This window comes from Hemiscyllium ocellatum, chromosome 18 (assembly GCF_020745735.1).
Source record: "Hemiscyllium ocellatum isolate sHemOce1 chromosome 18, sHemOce1.pat.X.cur, whole genome shotgun sequence".
Classification (NCBI taxonomy): Eukaryota; Metazoa; Chordata; class Chondrichthyes; order Orectolobiformes; family Hemiscylliidae; genus Hemiscyllium; species Hemiscyllium ocellatum.
The window spans coordinates 63,439,776-63,467,228 of NC_083418.1; positions in this window are offsets into that span (position 1 = coordinate 63,439,776).

The window sequence follows — 27,453 nt, forward strand, 5'->3', positions numbered from 1 at the left end:
CAGGAAATGGACAGGTGTACATTATGCACAATCCTTAAACAATCTCGTGTCCTGCATACTCTCAATTGGAAGTGTACACACGCATACCCAACTCTGTTTTAGTGTGTTATGTGATGACGTGATGCCTATAATAAATGGACTCTACACAACATGATCAAATTCACAAGGGACCTGTTTTATCTGAATCTACAAATCTGCTGTTAGCTTATGGAGAATAAGAATTTGATGTCCCAAAAGCATTCTACAGCAATTTAATCTTTCTCAATGCATGTTCTTCAGGCAAAACCTTACAAATGGCAATGACATTGAAATATCAGGTAATCAGTTTCACCAATGTGAATACCCTTTTGCTTCCAGTATAGCTCCCTCCTATTCTTCAGGGATTTTTTGTTTTCATGTCCACCTGAGACACCAGGCAGACAGAACCTCATTTAACCTGCAGAGAAATGCTTGGGATTTCAGCGAGAGGTATACGTCCCAGTGGAAGACTCTGCATGCTTCATGTTAGGTGAGGTGAAATCCTCCAGCTGCAGCTGTCTTATAAGCTTTTAACTTAAAATAGTCTTGAGTATTGTGATGAGTTTCTCATATTTGTTGGGTATAACTGATGAATATACCCAATAAAGGGGAAGAAGTACAAAACTTAGTTAGCCAGACATAAAATTTCTTCATATTTTAGTTTTATTACATTTTCAGTCAAATATGACGGAAAGCTTAACAGGAACGAACTAGACAGGACAATGCATTCTATTTAAGTTTTGCAAAGGTTAAAGGAATTGCAAACCTAACAAACAATAAAATTAATGGAAATTTGACAATTTCAGTTTACAGTTGCAATTCTAAGCCTTACATACAGTCTGATACAGCCTATATGATAAACATATGTTAGAGTCACAGAGTCATAGAGATTTACAGTATGTAAACAGACCCGTCGGTCCAACTTGTCTATGCCAACCAGAAATCTTAACCTAATGTAGTCCTATTTGCCAGCACCCAGCCCATATCCCCCCAGACCCTTCCTATTCATACACCCATACAGATGCCTCTTAAATGTTGCAATCGTACTAGCCTCTACCACTTTCTCTGGCAGCTCATTCCATACATGCATCACCCTCTGCATGAAAATGTTGCCCCTTAGGTCTCTTTATATAAGACCACAAGACCATAAGACCATAAGACATAGGAGTGGAAGTAAGGCCATTCGGCCCATCGGGTCCACTCCGCCATTCAATCATGGCTGATGAGCATTTCAACTCCACTTACCCGCATTCTCCCCGTAGCCCTTAATTCCTCGTGACATCAAGGATCTATCAATCTCTGCCTTGAAGACATTTAGCATCCTGACCTCCGCTGCACTCTGCGGCGATGAATTCCACAGTCCCACCACTCTCTGGCTGAAGAAATGTCTCCGCATTTCTGTTCTGAATTGACCCCCTCTAACTTTAAGACTGTGTCCACGGGTCCTAGTTTCCTCGCCTAATGGAAAAAATTTCCTAGCGTCCTCCCTTTCCAAGCCATGTATTATCTTGTAAGTTTCTATTAAGTCTCCCCTTAATCTTCTAAACTCCAATGAATACAATCTCAGGATCCTCAGCCGTTCCTCGTATGTTAGACCAACCATTCCAGGGATCATCCATGTGAATCTCCGCTGGACATGTTCCAGCGCCAGTATGTCCTTTCTGAGGTGTGGGGACCAAAACTGGACACAGTACTCCAAATGGGGCCTAACCAGAGCTTTATAGAGTCTCAGTAGCTCAACGGTGCTTTTATATCCCAACCCTCTTGAGATAAGAGACAACGTTGCATTCGCTTTCTTAATCACTTTCTGCTTTCCCCTCTCACCTTAAACCTATGCCCCATAGCTTTGGACTCCCCCACTCCAGGGAAAAGACTTTGTCTATTTATCCTATCCACGTCCCTCATGATTTTATGAACTTCTATAAGGTCACCCCTCAGCCTCCGATGCTCCAGGATAAACAGCCCCAGCCTGTTCGGCCTCTCCCTATAGCTCAAATCCTCCAGCCTTGGCAACATCCTTGTAAACCTTTTCTGAGCCCTTTCAAGTTTCACAACATCTTTGCGATAGGAAGGAGACCAGAATTGGATGCAATATTCCAACAGTCGTCTACCCTATGTTCTGTACAGCCATAACATGACCTCCAAATGCCTATACTCAATGCACTGACCAATAAAGGCAAGCATACCAAATACCTTCTTTACTATTCTATCTACCTGCTGCTCTACTTTCAAGGAGCTATGAACCTGCACTCCAAGGTCTCTTTGTTCAGCAACACCCCCCAGGTCCCTACCATTAAGTGTATAATTCCTGTCCTGATTTGCCTTTCCAAAATGCAGCACCTCACATTTATCTAAATTAAACTCCACCGGCCAATCCTCAGCCCATCAAGTCATCGTCTAAAAGACAGAGTGCTGGAGAAACACAACAGGTATAGCAGCATCTGTGGAGATAATCTTTCAAGCCCTGTGACCCTTCGTCAGAAGCAAAGATAGTTGAGTAAGTGGAATTTTTGCTGGTGACATGTTTTGGGGTGGGATGTGCAAGTGTACATGATGATTGTTTCAAGAGAGTGAGATTTAAGAAAGGGATAGACAAGCAAAGAGATTACTGATGACAAGCCGAAAGAGAGGGAATAGTTTTCTCTCAGTTTATCATCAACAATCTCTTTGCTTGCCTACCCCTTTTTTTTCTCTCTCTCTCTCTGTATCTCTCTCTCTCCCTCTCTCTCTCTCTCTCTGTATCTCTCTCTCTCTCTCTCCCTCTCTCTCTCTCTCTCTCTCTGTATCTCTCTCCCCCCCCCCTCCTCTGGAAATTGTCTTCAAGGACTCTACTCTCCACCAACATTGCCTCCCTTTGTCCCATCATCTGCATAAATTTCACCCCACCCAACTATATTCAGTTCTGCTGAAGCATCATTGGACTGAAAATATGAAATCAGCTTTCTCTCTATAATGGCTGCCAGAGCTGCTGTGTTTCTCCAACACTTTCTGTTTATTCTTCACATTTGCAGCATCCACAGATTTTTGTGTTTGTTCACCTCACATTGAACCTGGGGGCGAAGATCATTTCATGAAATGGAGTAGTGCGGCTGATGACCTAACCAACAGAGCAGCAGAATGTCAATTTGTCAATCCTTGTGATAACTGACTGTTGCTGAGACAGTAGATATCTGAACCAGCTTGTCACTGAGAGAGAGGATGCTGCAGAGTAGTTTAAAAGCATATATTTTTTCGATATATTTAGTCAACGTGCTCAGACATATTCTGACACATGTATGGAGCAAGTGATACTTGGACCCCCAGTTCTTCTGGTTCAGAGGAAGGGACATTACCCCTGTATCACAAGTGCTCTGGTCTAATCTTTTACATTTTACATTCTGGAAGGAGTTTTGAAATCAATCACCATCTTGTAGTTATATCTTTGGATCCATTTAACTTAAGAACAGATTGTTTTTTACCCTTTCAGGGGAAGTGGGCATTGCTGTTTTCTTTTTATTCTTTGATGGGAAGTGAATGTTTGTAACTAACTACTAACTATTGAATATTGTGCAATTGTTCACAAATATTGCCACTTCTGATCTTATGTTGGAAGGAAGGTCATTAATTAAGCAACTGAAGATGGTTCAGGCAACTGTGCCCTGATAAATTGATGTCCTGAAACTGAGTTAACTGACCTCTAATCCCAAATATATCCCTTTAAACTAGGTACAATCTTAACCTATAGAGCAATTTCCCTCAATGCATACTTACTTTAGTCTTTCTTGAGCTCCTTAATGATCTTTTAGTCAAGTGTTACCTTTCTGTCAAAGATCATGACTCGCACCTTGCCTCTTGATTTTAGTTGTTTCATTCAAGTGCAGACCGAGGTAATGAGTGTCGAGCAGAGTGGCCCTGGCAGAGCCCAACATGAGTAACAGTGAGCATGTCATGACTGTGTGAGAGACTCTTACATCACTGTCAATGACACCTTCCATCACTTTTCTGATGAATGAGAGCTTGGTGCAGCACTAACTGGCTGGGGTAGATTTTTCCTGTGTTTGTGAACAGGACACGCCTGGAAAATTTTCACATTACCAGTTAGATCACCTTGTTGAAATTATATATTTCTAAGGTGTGGCACAAGTCTTCTGAGTAATTGCTAGGTTGTTGTCAGTGCTCATCGCATTGACATTATCAGCTGGAAGCAGCCAAAGATCCTGCTATATCAGGCATCAGAGGACATGATGCACATTTTGAGGTCACCCAGTCATCAGTCCAGATGAATTTCCAAGTCTCTGCTCTGTTGTAGCTGGAGCAGATAAGTGATCCACTGTCCGATCCAGTCTTGGAATTTTTTAAACATTTGTGACTGGGGAAGAAAATCTGTGGATTCATATCCCACTGGACTATCTATTTCCTTCCCAAACAGAAATATCCTGCTATTCTTCAAAGTAATACAATGCAACTTTTACACTGAAGATTATCGTTTATATATTATATTAGTATCATTTGTCTTGTGCACCATTGCCAGTACAACTTTCTTAATTCATATGAAACACCATAACCAGGTCTGAAGAATAATTTATAGAAATCTGTGTCAGTGAGCAGCCATGAGAAAATTCTTCCCAAAGCTTGTCCCTGGCAAATTATTTTACTGTCAGTATTCCCCAATGTGTCAGTGTGTTCTGTCAGTATTTTGTGACTAAAATAAAATGTTTGAGTAAGTGCTGAGCAAAGCAGGAAAAGAACTGTATGTAACAAGTGTCAATGTGGAAATATTGACTGAGATGTTTTCTAAGGTCATGTGCGTGCAACAATCTCTAAGTTTCTATCTGATTGGATCATTGCAGCTTTGCCAGTACCTGTCGTGCGTCAGATGGTTGATGTTCATGCCTCTTAGTGAAGGTGAAGTCATCGTGCGTGAGTTAAAACTGTTATCCTTTCATTCAGAAGCAAGGTTGCATTATCATCATTAAAATGTAGAAGCTTCTAAATCCATACTTGCAAGAAAAGAATTGAGGGATGCAAATTAAAGGTAACAATGTCAATTTGCTTATGGTTGATTTTGGACCTGAATCTTGTGGAAGCAAAGCAGATTCAGGCTAACAATGGTGAACTGGCAAAACCCCTGGGGTACCTCTTTGCCAGGAAGGTCCATGTCAATCAGTCACTTGAGGAGGGGGGTCGCCCCAAGGTGAAAGTGTTATCAACCAAGAGTGCAATTGAATGACAGCGCCACTGGGGAGAAGGTGGCTGCTATTGGTACTGCATCCATCTGAGGCCTGGCATTGTGGCTGGATTCCTAGTGACAAATGGGTGATGTCAGGGGGATTTTGTGGTGGGAGACCAATGGATTCACTCTCAGTTGTACCCTACGTCCTTCCCTATTTGAGGTGTTTTGATCAACCACCAAGAGCATTTTGAAGAAAAAACAACCACCACACCCCCCCCCCCCCCCCCCCAAACACCCAAATTTCCTTTGGATATTTGTTTGTTTCATCATGTTGGTCACAAAGCCGACACCCACATTCCTTTACCACCATTATGTTGAGGTCAGCACTGATGGGATTTAGTCACAAATTGGGGAAAGCCACAAAAATGATTGTATGCCTTACTCCCATGGACTTAATCAGGATGAAGCCTATATTTTCACCCAAAAACCACATTATTATTAAATGCCCTCCCTGCCAACAAACATGCCACAATGTACAGCATAAGGAATCAGCCTTTATGTGAGAGTGTGATAGCACATCTTTTGACTGTTTTCCCACACAATACAGTAATTTTTTATCATTAGCATTTAGGTTTTAAGGAACAGTCAAATAGGTTAAAGACAGAAGAACTAAAATCCATTTCCTTCTGTTGATTTAAATAGAATAAAAATTAAAACAGTTTGGGGTATGCAATTCTTTCCATCCCTTTCTTTTGCTTTGTGTTTTGTCCAGGAAATGCTAAATGTGAAGCTTATGAAAAAAAATTCAGCTTGCAAGTTCCTGTTTTAACTAAATCATTTGAAGGGGACATTCAGCTCATTCATCATCCATAAGGAAAGAGTTTAGTATTTTCAATGAAATAGGAATATTGATTTTTCTTTGCTTGCAAGTGTAAAAGCTGTCCAAAGTCAAGGTAAATGTGTCTTGTACTTTTACTTAATGAGCATAGAGGGATTTTTACACATCTCAAGTATAGTTGTGCACTCAACACTAACCAAGAGTTATGTCCAATTCCTTGTTTCATGGCTGAGCTAAACACCTTAAATGTCTCTCTTTGAAGGTTGGAGTGGAAGGAGTACCAGCCAGCCTTCACTCAGCTCAGCTCTTTGATTTTCTGATGGTGCTTTATATCATAGGTACTGGAAGCAAAACAAAATAGATATTGTCAACTCATTATTCTGCCATGACAGAAATATAGGAGTAAAAAATAACATCTCCCTTGTTCATAATATGACCAAACCATGATAAACCTTTCACTGCATACTAATCAATAGCCCCGTAGCTATTTGTGTGAACAAAAGGACTCAGAAAGTTAATAGGCAGCAGTGTGGGATTTCTCTAGAAAACTCAGCCTTACTTGTTACTGCTAGAAACTTAAATGCCTTACAAAGCCTCGATCATCCTATGATAGAATATTGCAGCCTGCAGAGAAATCCCTTTTCTCTTCCTAGATATGACATAGCCTAAAGCCACTAGTTTGAGAGGAATGGCAGACTTCCTGCTGAAGTCTATTATGCTATAGTCTCTTGAGTAATAGATGCACAAATATAGTTTAACTGTACTATGTCATAAACATCACTGAAACCTTTATAATGCTAAGGGAAGCCATTTTTCCATCACGTTGCTGTGTCTCACAATTCGTCTACACAAGTGTCTCACAATAGCACCTTGTTCAATGCTTCAAGTATCTACCCTGTTTACCAATAATATCTCATGGATGAATTGAACCGAAGGGTCTGTTGCCCTGCCGCATGACTATGACTCAAATAGATTAGATATTCTCCCCTCTTTCTGTCAGAGACACTTTCACATTGGTGACATTTTAAATTAAATCCCTAACCAGGGAAAACAGTATTTCCCAAGTTACATTGTTAAAATTGTCCACAGTTAAAAATAAGCAGCTTTTTTTTCCTTTGCTTTCTCCGTTCCAAACCAAAATCATCCAATTGCCTTAACTCTCTTTTCATAATAACCAAACAACTCTGTAGCCAAATTTCCATGTCCCAGCATAATTGCATATCCTACTTAAACTTCAACGTTATGTCTTAACATTAATGGAAGGTCAATGTTTGTTTTCATTGAAATGATTTTGATAAAGTGCAATCATATCTGATTATGTTCGTAATGTGAACAAAATCTACTGCAGAACAAAAATTGTTGGGACATTTGCAAAATCTATGAGAAATGGACTTGCTGACTGATGCTCAATTACATCATCAGGATAGATGTTGTGAAACACCTACTCAGAATACCTGTGCCTCAAAACTCCCTTTAATCATGCCAGCTGATAAAAAAAAGTCTTGAATCCAAATAAATGATGCAACAACCACTTCTTGTGATGTTAAGATGATCATTTTCTAACTATGTATTTTCAAATTGAATAGTGCTGCATTCATTCTTCTAACTGAAACAAAAAATGGAAAAATAACTTTATTAAAAATTTATTCACAAACTGTGGGTATAAGATTTTCTATTAGATTAGATTTCCTACGGTGTGGAAACAGGCCCTTCGGCCCAACCAGTCCACAGCAACCCTCCGAAGAGTAACCCACCCAGACCCATTTCCCCGCTGACTAATGTACCTAACACTATGGGCAATTTGGCATGGTCAATTCAACTGACTTGCACTTCTTTGGACTGTGGAGGAAACCAGAGCATCTGGAGTAAACCCACGCAGACACGGGGAGAATGTGCAAACTCCACACAAACAATTGCCCGAGGCTGGAATCGAAGTGCTCACTACTACTAAAATATTCATTCCTAATATGGTTTCCCGCACTCAATCCAGAGAAAATCTTCATTTTATTTCTGAGATGGATTAGAATAATCTTTTCTGGCTCCATGTGCTCCAATGCTATTTAAACTAACATTGGAATAATTAGTTTTCATTTTATTCTGTGCATGTGTTCATTATCAATAAATCAACAACTAAACCAGGGTGAAAGTATTTCACAGTGCATTGAGAAACACAATGCCAGATGCATGATAAATTCCATCAAAAATTAGATTGCAAACTACAAGACTATACTGCATACTAATCGAAAGTAGTATCTACCAAACATGGTACAGAAGAGGAGAATTAATTCAGTGAGTACAAAACAGGCGCACTATACATTGTTCTTATGGTTATCTGCCACTTTAGTGTTATGTACCATTTTACAGCCTAAAATATATTGCTGCCATTTTTCACAGAACTACATTGTTAGAACACAGAAGTGAATTTTTACAGCTTGGACTAAAAGCCTTCTTGACAGCATTAGTTCAGAAGTTTCAATCCCAAAAACTTGCTTTAACAGGATGGTTGTGTGAAAGTGATCACCAAGTCGGGCCATCAGCTGCAGATTGAACTCCTGAGAAATTTATTCCTGGTGGAATGACAACTATTCATACTGCATCAGCTAAAAGCATTAAATCAAATGTTAACCTTGATATCAAATGAGAACTGTTTCCCCAGCCGTATGAACACATATATAATATATAATCTAAATTTATAGCACAGAAGGAGGGCTTTTGGCCTAACATTTGCATGATAACTGAAATGTGAAAATCTGCTGACTTTACAGTTTTGTGAACTGTTTCCCTGTTTCCAGTTATGTACAATTTCAGGAAAACTGTGACAAATAAGCCACCTTAGCTTATTCTTCAGTTCAGAAAAGTATGTAATTAAAAAAAAAAGCTTTTCCTCTTCTCATAACGTTCAGATGATTTAATCAAAAAGCACAGTGGAAGTCTTCCTTCTATAGGACCATTATTTACAGACATTTGGTCTTTGGTAAGATATATTTGGGTGGAAATGTTTTTGATGGCAGTAACATAATAGAACTATCAAACGGTATTAGTTTGCAATTCACAATGAATAATTGGTGCGGAGATTTGTGCTCAGATTTTATAACAGGAGATATCGTGATTTAAGATATGTACTAAGACCTGAACAAAGTTGGCAAAATGCCAATGTAGAAAATATATCATTTGAGACTGGATACAGCTTTGTTCTTTTTTTAATTCATAGCTGCATGAGAAATTATTTGGAAAACATATTACTACTTCCTAATTTCTGTAGTATAGTCATGCATAATTCTTTACTCCATTTTAAATTCAGTAGGAATCGTGGTATTTGTAGAAAGCATCTCCATGTGTCTGAAGTAGCTCTTATTCCTGTAGATGGCAGTATAACATGTATTTTCAACCAGAGCAAGTTCAGCATTTCCAATGTTGAAGGTGTCATGTGGTGACACATTAGCAGATATTTCATGCAGATCGCATATCACCTTGTAATCACGGAAACTGGGTATGCACAAATTGCTGAAAAGATATTATTTTTGATTCAGTACCCAAATTTTAATTTTCAAATTTAGGTTTTGGCAAGATGCAAAACAAAAATTGAGGCGTATTTCACAATAATGTGGATGCATTAATACTGCAAATTGCGTTTTGCATCTTGCATTGCATTTATTAAAGATTCTACATTAATGTTTCAATTTTTTTCCAAATGTTTACCCATAGAGGTTACTTTGGCCAAGAACTGATAACAAGAATCCAGAGAAGGTATATTCCTGTCAGGGTGAAAGGGAAGCTGAAAATGTGTTGCTGGAAAAGCGCAGCAGGTCAGCCCAAGACATCGATTCTCCTGCTCCTTGGATCAGGAGCTTCCAAGGAGCAGGAGAATCGATGTCTTGGGCTGACCTGCTACACTTTTCCAGCAACACATTTTCAGCTCTGATCTCCAGCATCTGCAGTCCTCACTTTCTCTTTCAGGGTGAAAGGGAAGGCTGGTAGGTATAGGGAATGCGGGATGACTGAAGAAATTGAGGGTTTGGTTAATAAAAAGAAGGAAGTATATGTCAGGTATAGACAGGATAGATCGAGTGAATCCTTAGAAGAGTATAAAGAAAGCAGGAGTATACTTAAGAGAGAAATCAGGAGGGCAAAATGGGGACATGAGATAGCTTTGGCAAATAGAATTAAGGAGAATCCAAAGGGTTTTTACAAATATATCAAGGACAAAAGGGTAACTAGGGAGAGAATAGGGCCCCTCAAAAATCAGCAAGGCAGCCTTTGTGTGGAGCCACAGAAAATGGGGGAGATACTAAATTTTGCATCACTATTTACTGTGGAAAAGGATATGGAAAATATAGACTGTAGGGAAATAGATGGTGTCATCTTGCAAAATGTCCAGATTACAGAGGAGGAAGTGCTGGATGTCTTGAAACGGTTAAAAGTGGATAAATCCCCAGGACCTGATCAGGTGTACCTGAGAACTCTGTGGGAAGCTAGACAAGTGATTGCTGGGCCTCTTGCAGAGATATTTGTATCATCAATAGTCACAGGTGAGGTGCCGGAGGACTGGAAGTTGGCAAACGTGGTGCCACTGTTTAAGAAGGGTGGTAAAGACACTCAGGGAACTATAGACCGGTGAGGCTGACCTCGGTGGTGGGCAGGTTGTTGGAGGGAATCCTGAGGGACAGGATGTACATGAATTTGGAAAGGCAAGGACTGATTAGGGATAGTCAACATGGGTTTGTGTGTGGAAAATCATCTTTCACAAACTTGATTGAGTTTTTTGAAGAAGTAACAAAGACGATTGATGAGGGCAGAGCAGTAGATGTGATCTATATGGACTTCAATAAGGCGTTCGACAAGGTTCCCCATGGGAGACTGATTAGCAAGGGCAGATCTCATGGAATACAGGGAGAACTAGCCATTTGGATACAGAACTGGCTCAAAGGTAGAAGACAGAGGGTGGTGGTGGAGGGTTGTTTTTCAGACTGGAGGCCTGTGACCAGTGGAGTGCCAGAAGGATCGGTGCTGGGACCTCTACTTTTTGTCATTTACATAAATTATTTGGATGCGAGCATAAGATGTACAATTAGTAAGTTTGCAGATGACACCAAAATTGGAGGTGTAGTGGACAGTGAAGAGGGTTACCTCAGATTACAATGGGATCTTGATCAGATGGGCCAATGGGCCGTGAAGTGGCAGATGGAGTTTAATTCAGATAAATGTGAGGTGCTGCATTTTGGGAAAGCAAATCTTAGCAGGACTTATAGACTTAAAGGTAAGGACCTAGGGACTGTTGTTGAACAAAGAGACCTTGGAGTGCAGGTTCATAGCTCCTTGAAAGTGGAGTCACAGGTAGATTTGACAGTGAAGAAGGCGTTTGGTATGCTTTCCTTTATTGGTCAGAGTATTGAGTACGGAGTTGGGAGGTCATGTTGCAGTTGTACAGGACGTTGGTTAGGCCACTTTCGGAATATTGCATGCAATTCTAGTCTCCTTCCTATCGGAAAGATGTTGTGAACCTTGAAAGGGTTCAGAAAAGATTTACAAGGATGTTGCCAGAGTTGGAGGATCTGAGCTACACGGAGAAGCTGAACAGGCTGGGGCTGTTTTCCCTGGAGCGTCGGAGGCTGAGGGATGATCTTATAGAGGTTTACAAAATTATGAGGGACATGGATCGAATAAATGGACAAACTCTTTTCCCTGGGGTCAGGGAGTCCAGAACTAGAGGGCATAGGTCTAGGGTGAGAGGAGAAAGATATAAAAGAGACCTAAGAGGTGACTTTTTCACACAGAGGGTGGTACGTGTATGGAATGAGCTGCCAGAGGATGTGGTGGAGGCTGGTACAATTGCAACATTTAAGAGGCATTTGGATGGGTGTATGAATAGGAAGGGTTTGGAGGGATATGGGCCGGGTGCTGGCAGATGGGACTAGATTGGGTTGGGATATCTGGTCAGCATGGATGGGTTAGACCGAAGGGTCTGTTTCCATGCTGTACAGCTTTATGACTCTATGACTCTATAACTGGAAGGTGAATTTAGACTGTGCAGCCTGAGCATGAGACTTCCCACAATCTATCAAGATTGTTTGGTCAGTTGTAGAATGGAAATTTATTGTTTATTTACAAACTTGTTTGGTTCGGTGTTTTATCTCCAAATAATTTTATAAAACTGATGGTGGAATCTCCTAGCGGCCTGAGTGATATGGGTTACGGTGAGATGTGTGGCAGAATCAGATGGGAAATGCTGCCAAGGCAACCTTAATGATGAGATCATCTCGCGGCATCCTGTACACTCTTCTCAAGCAGTATGGCTAAATTCTCACAAAGCAGCATTGAGTTCACCATTGACACTCGTTTTTGCTTGTTAAATGTCTTGCCAAACCCCCATGTCAGCTGGCCATTGTGAAAACTCGATGTGGAAGCTAAAGAAGGTTCATGGTGGGCTCAAATTTAGGCTTTAACCAAAAGACTTCCAGGCTTGTGACCTGCTGCCAAAATGGTGGGCACATTCCATGGGAACCAGCCACCCATACCCCATATTCATGGACATTGGCATTTGACATGTGTCAGCCTCTGGGAACCTCCCTGGCACATCTCTGATCAACTTACAGGGTTCTTCTGCACATCAGCCCTACAGCGGCAATGAACACTGTAATGCTGCAGCAAGGACACAGACCCAGCTCAGGAGCTGCATCTCCAGACTCTTCACTCATTCACTCTGAGCCGAGCTTGCCTTGCTTTATTTTGCCTTGACTAACCTTACGTTCTGCTCCCTCACCAAGAGATACCAGGCTTATATTACTGCTGCCGTGCCAATCAATGTACAGCCAAAGCCAGGAATCATGACATAGTTGTCAGCAGGCCTCAGTCAAGTCAAGGGGGAATAGTCTTTGATCAGAAAATCAAAGGCAGCCTCCAATACCAGTCCAGGCCCTGCTCAGGATCAGCCAAAAAAAAGTCTAAGATTCAGCCTTACGTGCCAAAGAGCAGAAACATTAGATTTGCACATTCTTGAATGCAGGTTGGCTACAGCTGATGACATCATGGTGAACCAGAAGAGAAGAGTCAACCTGAGATGTTAAATCCATTCTAAAGTACTCGATGTCTATTTCAGACCAAAGTAGAATCTTGTAATCAAGCGACGTGATTCAATCAGACAGCACAGGGACTAAGGGAATCCATTGAATCATTTCTTACAGAACCATTTAGGCATGCCAGATCTTGCAGATATGCAGAATTGAAAGGTGAACTTGTCTGTGATTAAGTCAGATGGAATTGGTGACAAAACCTTTTTTGATTTGTTACAGTCAAAAGATCGAACATTTCAACAAGTGATTCACTGTACCCTGCAGGCTAAGGACAGACCTTAAAATTGGACCATAATCCAGGGAATTAACATGATTTTGTTTAAATCAACTAAACCAGTTACATAAACCAAAATAAGACCACCCCATTGATTTTTGAGTTTATCTGATATAGGAAGTCGATGATTTGTAAGTAATTTTCTCATAGTTTTTTAGTTTGTTAGGAAGTGGGAGTTTAGATGGGATAGATACAATGTGTGATATGATCAATAAGAAAAAGAAAAGTATACAAATGTGACAACATGGCATGTTTCACTCATACTAGTGGATAAACACACTATCATACAGTCACAGAGTCATAGAGATGTACAGCACAGACACAAACATTTTAGTCCAACTCGTGCATGCGGATCAGATGTCCGAATCCAATCTAGTCCCACCTGCCAGCACCTGGCCCATATCCTTCCAAACCCTTCCTATTCATATACCCATCCAGATGCCTTTTAAATGTATCAATCTCCACCACTTCCTCTGGCAGCTCATTCCATACATGTCACAACTTCTGTCTGAAAAAGTTGCCCCTTTGGTCTCTTCCATATCTTTCCCCTCTCACCCTAAACCTATGACCTCTAGTTCTGGACTCCCCCGACCCCAGGGAAAAGACTTTGTTTTGTTATCCTATCCATGTCCCTCATGATTTTGTAAAATTCTATATGTTCACCCTTCAGCCTTCAACACTCTGGGGAAAACAGCCTTAGATTATTCAACCTCTCTCAATAGCTCACATCCTCCAACCCTGGCAACATCCTTGTGAATCTTGTCTGAAACCTTTCAAGTTTCACAACAGCTTTCCGATAGGAAGGAGACCAGAATTGCGCACAATATTCCAGCAGTGGCCTAACCAATGTCCTGTACAGCCGCAACATGACCTCCCAACTCCTGTACTCAATACTCTGACCAATAAAGGAAAGCATACCAAACGCCTTCTTCACTATCCTGTCTACCTGCAACTCCACTTTCAAGGAGCTATAAACCTGTAGTTCAAGTCTCTTTCTTCAGCAATACTCCTGAGGACCATACCATTAAGTGTATAAGTCCTGCTAAGATTTGCTTTCCCAAAATGCAGCACCTCACACTTACCTAAATTAAACTCTATCTGCCACTTCTCAGCAATTGGCCCATCTGATCAAAGTCCTGTTGTAATCTGAGAAAGCCTTCTTTGCTGTCCACTACACCTCCAATTTTGGTGTCATCTGCAAACTTACTAGCTGTACCTCTTATGCTCGCATCCAAATCATTTATATAAATGACGAAAAGTAGGTCTCAGCACCGATCCTAGTGGCACGTCACTGGTCACAGGCCTGCAGTCTGAAAAACAACCCTCCACCACCACCATCTGTCTTCTACCTTTGAGCCAGTTCTGCATCCAAATGGCTAGTTTTCCCTTTATTCCGTGTAATCCAACCTTGCTAACCAGTCTCCCATGGGGAACCTTGTCGAACCCTTACTGAAATCCATAAAGATCATTTCCACCATTGTTCCCTCATCAATCTTCTTTGTTACCTCTTCAAAATACTCAATCAAGTTTGTGAGACATGAGTTACCATGCACAAAGACATGTTGACTATCCCTAATCAGTCCTTGCCTTTCCAAATACATGTATATCCTGTCCCTCAGGATTATCTCCAACAACGTGCCCACCACCAACGTCAGGCTCACCAGTCTATAGTTCCCTGACTTGTCTTTACCACCCTTCTTAAACAGTAGCACCATGTTAGCCAACCTCCAGTCTTCCGACACTTTAGCTGTGACTATCGATGATACAAATATCTCAGTAAGAGGCCCAGCAATCACTTCCTTAGCTTCCCACAGAGTTCTAGGGTACACCTGGTCAGGTCCTGGGGGTTTATCCACTTTTATGCATTTCAAGACATCCAGCACTTCCTCCTCTGTGATATGGACACTTTTCAAGATATCACCATCTATTTCCCTACATTCTACATCTTCAATGTCACTTTCCACAGTAAATAATGATGCAAAATACTCATTTACTATCTCCCCTGTCTCCTGCAGCTCCTTACAAAGGTTGCCTTGCTGATCTTTGAGGGGCCCTAGTCTCTTTCTCGTTATTGTTTTGTATTTGTAAAAACCCTTTTGATTCTCCTTAACTTTATTTGCCAAAGCTATCTCATGTCCCCTTTTTGCATTCCTGATTTCTCTCTTAAGTATACTCCTACTGCCTTTATACTCTTCTAAGGATTCACTCTATCTATCCTGTCTGTACCTGACATATGCTTCCTTCTTTTTCTTAACCAAACCCTCAATTTCTTTAGTCATCTAGAATTCCATACACCTATCAGCCTTTCCATTCACCCTAACAGAAATATACTTTCCTGGTCTCTTGTCATCTCCCTTCTGAGGCTTTTCATTTTCTAGCTATCCCTTTACCTACGAACATCTGCGGCCAATCAATTTTTGAAAGTTCTTGCCTAATACCGTCAAAATTGGCCTTCCTCCAATTTAGAACTTCAACTTTTAAATCTGGTCTATCCTTTTCCATCACTATTTTAAAACTAATACACTGCCCCTAGAAATATGACATAACAGTAGGTGCTCAGCGGCTGATAGCAGTTTCAATTATAGTTGCAGGCCCCAAAGTGCTCCCCACTGATACCTCCATCACCTGCCCTGCCTTATTCCCCAAGAGTAGGTCATGTTTTGCACCACTGTCAATGTGGAATATGCTGATCTTGTTATCGTGGTGGGAACAGCATCCTGCCCTCTAGCTGAGATATTAGCGAGCTCTTCCCTCGTTGTTTCTCCTCTTCTTCTGGTCTGACTTTCACCTGGCCGATGGGGACTGCTTGATAAAGACTACACTCTGGAGAGCATCCAGTGAGAACTGTAGCCTACAAGGTCTGCTTGACTGGAACTGCTATCTGCTGCTGAGCACCCACTGTTATGTCATATTTCTAAGGGCAGGGTATCTTCTCTGTGATAAGCAACTGTCTGAGTCCTTTTAGCCAATGGTCACGAGACTGTTACTCATGTCGTTAACCTGTAATGAGTCTTTTTTGGAAGGTCAGTGTTCCTTCTAACAACGAACAGTCTTATTTTCAGAAACAACACACTGAGAATGGGGCACATTTGCCACCAGGTAAACAGTTGACTCTAGTTCAATACAATTCAAGGGTGAAATAACTTCACAGAGTCACAGAGGCCCCCTTTATTTACAGATAAGTCGTTCTTGACTTCAGTACTGTCTCATTCTGAGTCTGCCTTTCTCATCATTCTTCCCTTTTGATTTCCCATGCAAGAATTTTGGCAAGTCAATTTCAGCTATAAAAGCAGTTAAATTAAATCTTATGCTACACAGTAAATACTGGGATAAAAAAAACCCATAAGTTATTACTGGGCCCCAACACCCCACCCACTCAAAAGCTGCAAAAGTGGAACTGGGGCAGCACATCAGTACAGCAGTGGAGCTATGCATTATCACAGATGCATAGCAGAGGGAGTAATATGTTTCCAATGCAGGAAAACAACACACTTCAAGCAGTTGCACTAGTCAAAAATGCAGAAAAAGTAAGAAAAAAAAACAGAATGTCTCCAAAAAGAAGGCAACCCAAAAAGAGAAACTGCAAACAAAGACAATTAGGTGAAAATAGATTTCTTAAGGGAAGTTAAGAAGGAAAACTGAGATCCTGATCAGTCAGTCGAGAAGTAAAAGGCAGAATTTAAACTGGATAGTCGTGTACCAATCTTGGCAAACTATTTGCAATGGTTCAGTAGAAGTTCAGTCCACAGGAATTAAACTACAAGGTCCAAGGGACCATGAATTTTCAAGCAAAAGGTCAGATCACTATCGGACTGCCGCAGTGGATGGGAAATCAATGAGCCTCTCTGCATCTTAAAGATTTGCAGCATGTTATTAAGCAGAAATGCATATTTGCAAATTGTTCTTCTGGAAATGGCAAGCAAAATCCAACAGACAGATAATGTGACTTAATTCTATTGAGAATTTCTGCAGTTTATCAGGCTACAAGTAATCTCAAGAAAAAACTGTAATATGATGTTCTTTTGAGATGCTAAGCCAATATATCCATACACTCCCAGGAGGGCACCACACGCATCACTGGAGTAAGTTAAAAGAAAGGCTTGACAGAATGTTGCACAGAGGTGTAATATTATTTGTCATAAAGCTAGCTAGGTGGTGTTCAGTGCTTGTAAGAGTTCCCAAGCCTAATGAGCTTAGGTGATGTGTGTATCTGACACAATTAAATAAAACAGTCCAAGGGGAGTCCATCCCAATGTCTTCACTGGATGCAGCTTGGGAAATCTCACCAATAACATGGTTCTTCACTATGCTAGACACCATCAGAAGGTGTTGGCAAATATCCCGACATAGTAGCCCAAGGCTGTTAATAATGTTCATCGCAAAGTCTGGGTGATTCCACTTTATTTGTCTTCCTTCTCGGATATCATTATCTCAAGAGATATTTAAATGTCACACATTCTAGAGATCAGAAAGAGTGTAATTTGTCATATGGATAACAAAATTGGTACTGCAAAACAACCACACCTTTAGACATTGAGAAATTTTAAGAACATAACAGAACAGAGATTGCTCATTAAACGAAAAGTGAGAAATCACTAGAATGGGAATTTGATCCTTGGGAAATATTATCCAACAAAGAGAGATAATGAAAAATCTTCAGAATACGAAAATCATAGGAAATTTTTCCATAAGGTGTCAGTGTCAATGCCAACCATAGATTTCTGGTTAACTAGGTCATAGAAAATTGATTACAATTAGAGAATTTTTCGGGGTGCATTTGAGAAAAGGTCAGCACTGGTTTTGGAATGTGAACAAACAATAGCTTTTCAGAAGATAAAATAAAAATGATGGTTGTAATCCTCAGATGTCCATGGGGATGGCCTCAGATACATCCCCAACAGGTTTAGAGACGTATTTCTTTAGATCCAGGATGGCAATAGCTTCTGGAGAATAACTGGAACATATCAATATTATTCAACCATAAAGTAAAAAGGCATTTGCAGTAATGTGGGGAAGTCAGCATTTCTCAGGGCATCAAATGGGATTGAAGTTTCAAATTGAGACAGAGCAATGTATCTTACTGATGCCAATTGCATGTGGTGCAACAACAGGATGCAGCTCCTTGGAAACAAAGCAAACCAATAAGATTTACTTTACTTTGCAGTTGACCTCAGTTTAGAGCATAACAATGCATCCACTTCAACCCCTTCCCTCCACTCCTGCTGCAGGCCTCTACATTGGAGAGTGTAGTCTCCTGCCCATTCCCTCCCACAGCTGCATCTTCCAACCCCTCCCTATCTCCCAGCCTTTTCCAGACAAAGATTTCCAGATGAGGTTACTTCAGATAATGGTTCACTTTAGGTGTAGGTTTGCTCGCTGAGCTGTAGGTTTGATAACCAGATGTTTCATTACCTGGTTAGGTAACATCATCAGTGGTGACCTCCAAGTGAAGCGAAGCCGTTGTCTCCTGCTTTCTAGTTATATGTTTGTCCTGGATGGGGTTCCTGGGGTTTGTGGTGATGTAATTTCCTGTTCGTGTTCTGAGGGGTTGATAGATAGTATCTAGATCTATGTGATTGTTTATGGCATTGTGGTTGGAGTGCCAGGCCTCTAGGAATTCTCTGGCATGTCTTTCCTTAGCCTGTCTCAGGATAGATGTGTTGTCCCAGTTGAAATGGTGGGTTTTTTTTCTTCCATGTGTAGGGCTACGAGGGAGAGAGGGTCATGTTTTTTTGTGGCTAGCTGGTGTTCGTGTATCCTGGTGGCTAACTTTCTTCCTGTTTGTCCTACGTAGTGTTTATGGCCAGATGGGACCAACACCCCACAATTCTATGGACTACCAAAAATCCGTAAACCAGGAGCCCCCCCTCAAACCCATAGTCTCACTACCCAGAACACCAACTTACAGACTGGCCAAAGAACTACATGTAAGACTGAAATACCTAGTAGAAGAGTGACAGCACTCCATACACTCCACCCAGGAATTCCTAGAAATCATCAAAAACACCAAAATAGAGGAAGACGAAGCAATGATCTCATTCAACATGACAGCACTGTTCACCTCCATCAACATCGACCTGGCAAAAGAAACACTTACCACACTTTTAGAACAGACCATCACACACACTCAACCACCATCTATCACATTACCAACGAAAATGTCATGAAGCTAGTGGACCTGTGCCTCACCACCCACTTCACCTTCAACAATATAATCTACAAACAAACCAACGGCACACCCATGGGATCTCCGCTATCAGGATTCATAGCAGAAGCAGTAATGCAAAGACTAGAACAAACAGCTCTACCAACCATCAACCTAAAAATCTGGGTCCGCTGAGTAGATGATACCTTTGTCATCACAAAACGAAAAAAGATAGAAGAGACATTTAACATCATCAACAACACCCTCACAGGCATAAAGTTCACCAAGGAGGAAGAAACTGACAACAAACTCACATTCCTGGATGTCACAGTCGAAAGAAAGGACAACGGAGAACTACAAACCTGCGTATACAGAAAACCGACAAACACTGACCAAATACTTAACTACACCAGCAACCATCCTAACACACACAAACAAAGCTGTATCAGAACACTATTCCAATGAGCCACCTTACACCTCAGCACAGACGAACTTTGGAAAACAGAGGAGAACCACTTATACAACGTATTCTAGATGAACAGATACTCAAAAAATACAGTCCGCAGATTCCTTAAGAACAAACCACGACAAGCAGACCAAACACAGCCAGAAACCCTAACCACCTTACCATACATCAAAGAAATTTCAGGAAAGACAGCTAGACTACTAAGACCCCTCAAAATCCTAGTAGCACACAAACCCACCAACACTCTCAAACAAAAACTAACAAATGTAAAAGACCCAATACAACCCATGGACAAAACCCATGTCGTCTACAAAATTCCACGCAAGGACTGTCACAAACACTATGTAGGACAAACAGGAAGAAAGTTAGCCACCAGGATACATGAACACCAGCTAGCCACAGAAAGACACAACCCTCTCTCCCTCGTAGTGCCACACACGAAAAAAAACCCCACCATTTCGACTGGGACAACACATCTATCCTGGGACAGGCTAAGGAAAGACATGCCGGAGAATTCCTAGAGGCTTGGCACTCCAACCACAATGCCATAAACAATCACATAGATCTAGATACCATCTATCAACCCCTCAGAAAACAAACAGGAAATGACATCACCACAAACCCCAGGAACCCCATCCAGGACAAACATATAACTAGAAAGCAGGAGATAACAGCTTCGCTTCACTTGAAGGTCGCCACTGATGATATTACCTCTCCAGGTAATAAAACGTCTGGATATCAAACCTACAGTTCAGAGAGCAAACCTACACCCTAAACCTCAACCTGAGCTACAAACCTTCACAAACCTTGCAATGGTTCACTACTCAGTGAATAGATATTTCAAGATGTTCAAATCAAAATCTGAAATTAATCATATCACTATTTCTCCCCTTCATCCATAGGCTAAAGAAGAAGCTGAGAGAGTGATGGAAACTATCAACATGCTCATGATTAAGAATATATGGAGCAGAAATGGGAGGATAGGAGGGACTGTCCTCAAACAAGCAGAACAACCAGCTTCTTACTAAAATAAAATAATGTAGATGGTGGAGATCTGAAATAAAAAAATAAACAAAATATTCTGGAAAAACTCAGCAAGTCTAACAACATTGTGGGAAGAGAATCAGAACTAAAGTTTCTGCTCTGCCAAAAAAGCAATTGCCTGAAGGATAGTTCATCTATATGTTCCCATGTCTTGCTTCATTGTTGTTTCCAGTTTGGATGACCGGCAGGAAACTTTAGCCCCAAATATGAAACATCCAGAAAGCTGTAAATCAAATAGTAGATACAAATCAGATTGACTGGTTTCAGTCATTTTGACAGCAAATTTGAATAGGAAGAATTTTATGGATATGGGCCAAATGCTGGCAAATAGGACTAGATTAATTTCGGGTATCTGGTCTTCATGGGCAAGTTTGACCGAACGGTCTGTTTTGGGGCTATACAACTCTAAGATTTTGTGACTCCATAACCCAGCTGATTGAATCTCCAGTGATACATCCAGTGATCAATCCATCAGTTGGTATGCTTCATGGGTAGTTGACTCTTGGCTTTGGTGGTGGGGGTTGGGTGAAGCATGGGAGATGTGTGTTGATGAAACAGGGGTGAAAAAGAGATGATAGACAAAAATGGAAAGATGGGGCACATACAACACATTGCCTATCCTTCATCATTCAACCAATGAATTCTCATCTTTGCTCTGCTCAACAGTTCTTAGAACCCTAAAATGTTTGCACTGGAAACCCATAAAATCTGAGCTTTCAAGTAGAGTCAATATGGGGGAGAAGAAAGGAAACACTGAATATAGGGCACGGTTTAACAATAAGCTGTTTCCGAATTATTGTGAGAACTATATTATCTTAGAGGATTGTTAATCCTTGGAAATTTCTTTCAAAGATGAATGGAGGCTGAGCTAATAAATACAGTATATTGAGAGGTGAGTTTTATGGATCCTTATCGAAGGAGTCAGGAGTTATGGTGACAGACTGAAAGATTGAGTGAAGGACATGATCAGATCAGTCATGATATTAATGAATGCTGGAGTATGCTTGGAGTGTTGGGTGGCTTACATTTACTCATAGTTCTTACGATGACTGCTTCAACTGAAAGTTGCATGACCCTGACCTTCCTGTAGCTGCTCATTTTAACAAGCATCCTACTTGCATACCCATAAGTCTTCTGAGTGCTGCAGTGTTCCAGTGAATCACAACACAAACTGGAGGAGCAACATCTCATCTTCAGACCAAGCACTTTACAAAATTCTGGACTTAATATTGAGTTCAATACCTTAAAATTGTGAACCAGCTCCCATTCCTTCCCTTTCTTTTAGCTTGTTGTCATGTCCTCCCCTCCCCCCATTCCACTTATTGTCCTTTCCAGTCTGTCAGTTAGACATACCATTGGTCTGTCATTCTCACATTCCAATCACTTAATCTGACCAATCAACATCTTTTCTCCATCCTCTCCAAGGATGCTGCCTGACCTGTTACAATGTCCAGCATTTGCTGTTTTCAGTACAGATTCCAGCATCTGGAGTACTTTGTTTAAGCTCCTAGACTCTCTGTTCGAGCTGGGAGGACAGGATTACTAACATCAATGTCCTTAAAGCAGCTAATGGCACCAGCATCGCATCCTAAACCAACTCTGCTGGACCGACAACATACTTAGGGAGCCTGATTTACCACTGGCAAAGCAAGTCATCTTCACCCAGCTCAAGGAAGACATTTGATGAGAGGAGGATGAAGGAAATGTTTCAAAGACTCATTGAAGGCTTCCCTCAAGTAATGCAACAAAGATGTCAATGCGGGGCGGCCCGCATCCAGAAGAAATCAACTTGTGGCAAGCTTGTGCATGAAGAGACACCAGACTTTGAGAATACGTCGACAATAGGAAGGATGGAAATGGAAATGGAGAAAGGAACGATGATAACCTGAGACCAAGGACAACTTCCACCTCCCAGACACAACAAGTGTGTTGTCAGAGATGTGGCTCTCGGATCAGGCTCATTAGCCACATAAGGACCTTCAGAACCCATGACCAGTGACATGGAATTTCCCAGGTGGATCATCATCCCTGTTAGTGAGTGCTTAACAATGGGATGAAATCTATATCTCTAACAAAACTTTAGATAACTGTCCTATCATAGTCTGAACAATCAAGGCTGGAAATCAGACACTTGGGCAATCAGGCAGTGGGGAGAATACCCAAAGCTATATTTCAGGCCAGGGTCTTTTCGTCAAAAGCATGAACAGTGGAGAAGCAAGACAGGAAGTAAAGACTAAAAGGGAATTTCTGGATTTAGTGGACAACAGGACTAATTAAATAAGTTGCTGTAACAAGACCCAGGTTGAGGTTCCCCACTTTGTTGTGGTTCTAAATGGCATACCCCAAACTGTATAGTTCCTGAGTAAGAATGGATGAACTGGCTATCCTTCTTTATATGAGCATCTCCTCAGTTGGCGCAAAAAGATTAATTCAGAAAGGATCCCATCACTTTTCTCCCAGACCATATAAATTTGTGCTAATTTAACAAGGTTTTCTAGAAATGTCAGAGTGAAGTTTTTTAATTAGTAATTACAAGAAGAACTAGTAATGTAACGTACATGCACACAGGTTGAAATAGAAATCTATTTGTTTATTAGCTGAAAAGATAAGGCACAAGAAGAGGAAAAGATATATAAATCAATCTCTGAACTGTTTGTGACGAGCAGATCGTTAAATGTTGTGGCCACTGCAGTGGAACATACCAGTCGAGTTAACGTTGATGTTTTGAGAGTTCCTTTTCTTTCCTTAGACCTTATTGGTGTGTGGAAGAATGGATATGAATCTAATGCAAGTAACAATTGTTCAGTATGTTTAATTAAGATCCAACACACCACCCTGCATCCTGGCCAATATCTCTGTCTCAGGCTTGCTGTAGTGCTCCAACAAAGCTCAGTGCAAGCTGGAAGGACAGTGCCTCATTTTCTGCTTGGGAACTCTTCAGCCTTCTGCACTCAATATCGAGTTCAACAACTGGAAGGATTGAGCCATTCCCCATGCTTTCCTCCACCCCCACACACCAGACCTTGTTATTACATAGTCTGCTTTTACACACAACTCATTATTAGCCAGTAGTAGTCCCCATTAGTAGCTATTCATCCTCCTAGGCTGACTGTTATCTATTCCTTTGTCTGTCCAACTTTTTTTTTCACTCTTTGGGCTTTATCTCTAACTATGGTTACTCCTTAACCCCTCCTCCCCCATTTCTTCTGCATAAAAAAAATCAACATTTTCCTAGCAACCATCAGTTCTGAGGAAGGGTCACTGGACCTGAAAAGATATCTCTGATTTCTCTGCACAGATGCTGCCAGACTTACTGAGCTTTTGCAGCAATTTATATTTTTGTTTTCGGACAACGAAAGACTTTGCTAGACAGTCACTGATTAATCTGAGAGGTTGTTTTGTGAAACAATTTTTTTTTAAAAGCAACACATTTTGAAATTAAAAGTAGAAAAAAAGCCAATAAATAGTTCATGGTTCTGATCCACTGTCATAATAAAATCCACCCGCTGTTCTTGCAGATGGTTCTTTACTACCTTCTCAGAGCAACCAGAGATTAACAGCAAAATTGACGCTCTTAGTATTGCTATTGACAAGTGAATACATCTTTTTTTAAAACATATATGTTCATGAATCTGTGAATTCAGATATGTAGTGAGGGGATGTACAATGACTTCAGTCAACAGATCACATTGTTGCTTATTTAATACAACTCCCAAGACCTCCTGTTACACAGTTATTTTTCCACATTGCTATTTTCCATGGTTCTCATAAATTTACAAATTTACAATTCTGAACCAATCAAGGAACTCACTCCCATGTATTAACACTTATAAACTAGATTGCTTCTAACTCTTATTCAGTTGGACAGCCTAATTTACTAGCAACCTAAATTGCCATCAAATTGGAGAAAATAACAGTACCAGTAAGGCAGATCTGCAATTTGTTTACCAGCAGAACAAGTCTGTCTTTCTGAAAGAGTGAAATGAAGCCATGATTTATAACAATAAAATTCTACACCATCTGTGATTGTTAAAATGCAGCAACATGTAGAATTGTCTGCTCCAAGGGTTGTGGATACTGGAGCCATTGACAACTGAGATAAGTAGGCTCTTGTTTAGCTAGGATATCAAGAGACATTAAACAAGGAAAAATGGAAATGTGGCACAGATTACTTAATTCAATAAAGGAGCAGATATGAGAGACTGAACAGTCTTATCCTGTTCAAACATTCAGCCCCTTCCTTATTATAAACCCACACCATAATATTTCTTATCACAAGTATAACCTCATATACACCTCTTCCTCAGATTCAAAACCATTGACTTAAACTTCTCATATCAACCACTACCTGCCATGCAACAAAACAGAAAGTGCCAGGAAACCCCAACAGGTCTGGCAGTATCCAAGAAAAGAGGAAAACACAAAGCTCGGAATCTTCAGATCTTCAGATATTAGATTCACAACATTCTCGCTGTTTTTCTTTCCTGGGGGCTGTCAGACCTGTTGTGTTTCTTAAGCACTTTTTAAAATTTGATTTCAGATTTCCACTGTCTGTAATATTTTGCTTTTTATTTCACCATCTGCCACAGTTTTGCCCACTTACTATTTTGCATGCTGTCTCAAATTGAGATCAATACAAGTCACCATTCCATAAGCTGATGCCATCCATTTCTATCTCTTGACCACATTCCCCACAATCCCTCTGTGAGATAATTGATATCTTACTGCCAATTATCTATCATTCAGACTTACATCAGAGATAAATTTCTAATAACTCTTAGTTAATCGTTGATAAGTTCACATCTTTATTTCTGTCACACACTGCTCACTGTTGTCATTGATTCTATATTCATCTCATAGTCACTGCCTCATAGAAAAACAGGTTGTTAAACAGCTTTGGCATTTTGTTCAATGGTATGACCACCTGATCCTTTCTATTCCAGTGACCATCCGCCATATTCTCCAGCACATCATAGCTCTTCTCTGACTAGAAATAAGCAGGCATTGAAACCTTAATCCAGATACTTAGCACCTCCAGCTACAATTGTTCAGATGTTTTCCTGATCTGTCACCTATTTGTGTGAGTTTCCATTCTGGGGCACATATCTTCTATGATATCTAATCCTACTCACCCAGAATTCTGAAAGCAAAATGAACTGTCAAGTTCAGCAGGCATAAAATATACGTATTTTATTCATTCACGAGATGTGGGCACTGTCAGCTAGATCAGCATTGTCCTTTTAAGACTCATGGAGTTAGAAAGATGTACCACACCAAAACAGACACTTCAGTCTAACTCCTGCTGACCAGATATCCTATATTAATCTAGTTCCATTTGCCAGCATTTGGCCTATATCCCTCTAAACACTTCCTATTCATATACCCATCTAGATTTGTTTGAAAAGTTGTAATTGGAGCAGCTTCCACCACTTCCTCTGGCAACTCATTCCGTACATACGCCACCCTCTGCGTAAAAAATGTTCCCCTTCAAGTCCCCTCTCCCCTTAAACCTATGTCCTCTAGTTTTGGACTCAGCTACGCTGAGAAAAGGACTGAGGCTTCCTCCCACAGTCCAAAGATGTGCAGGTCAAGTGAATTGGCCATGCTCAATTTTGTTAGATGCATTAGTCAGGGGTAAACATAGGGGAAAGGGTAACTCTTCAAAGGGTTGGTGTGAACTTGTTGGGTTGAATGGTCTATTTCTATGCAGTAGGCAAAAGTGAGGACTGCAGATAATGGAAATCAGAGTTTAGATCAGAGTGGTGCTGGAAAAGCACAGCAGGTCAGACAGCATCTGAGGAGCAGGAAAATCGGCATTTCAGGCAAAAGTCCGATGAAGGGCTTTTGCCCAAAACATTGATTTTCCTGTTTCCATGCTGTAGGCAATCTAATCTATTCACCCTATCTATGCCCCTCATGATTTGATAAACCTCTATAAAGTCACCCCTCAGCCACCGACGATCCAGGGAAAACAGCCCCAGCTATTCAGCCTCTCCCTGTAGCTCAAACCTTCTAACACCAGCAATATCCTTGTAAATCTTTTCTAAGTCATTTCAAGTTTCACAATATTCTTCCTACAGGGGAAACCGGAACTGAACACAGTATTGCACTTGAAAAGGTAATGGTGAGCTGCCTTCTTGAACTGCGGCAGTTTATTTGGTAAACATAGACTCGCAGTGCTGTTCGGGTGGAAGCTCCAGATTTTTGACCAGTGATACCGAAAGAATAGTGATGCATTTCAATGTCGGAATGGTGAATTTTTGGAGGGCAATTTTCAGATGATGGTGTTCCCAAGCATCTCCTGCCGTGTCCTTCTAGATGGTAGTGACTGTGTGTTGGGAAGGTGCTGCTTTAGGAGATTTTGTGGTGTTATATAATGCATTATGTCAACGTTACACAATGCTGCTACTGAACGTCAATCACCTTGTGTTTGTTCACCATGATTT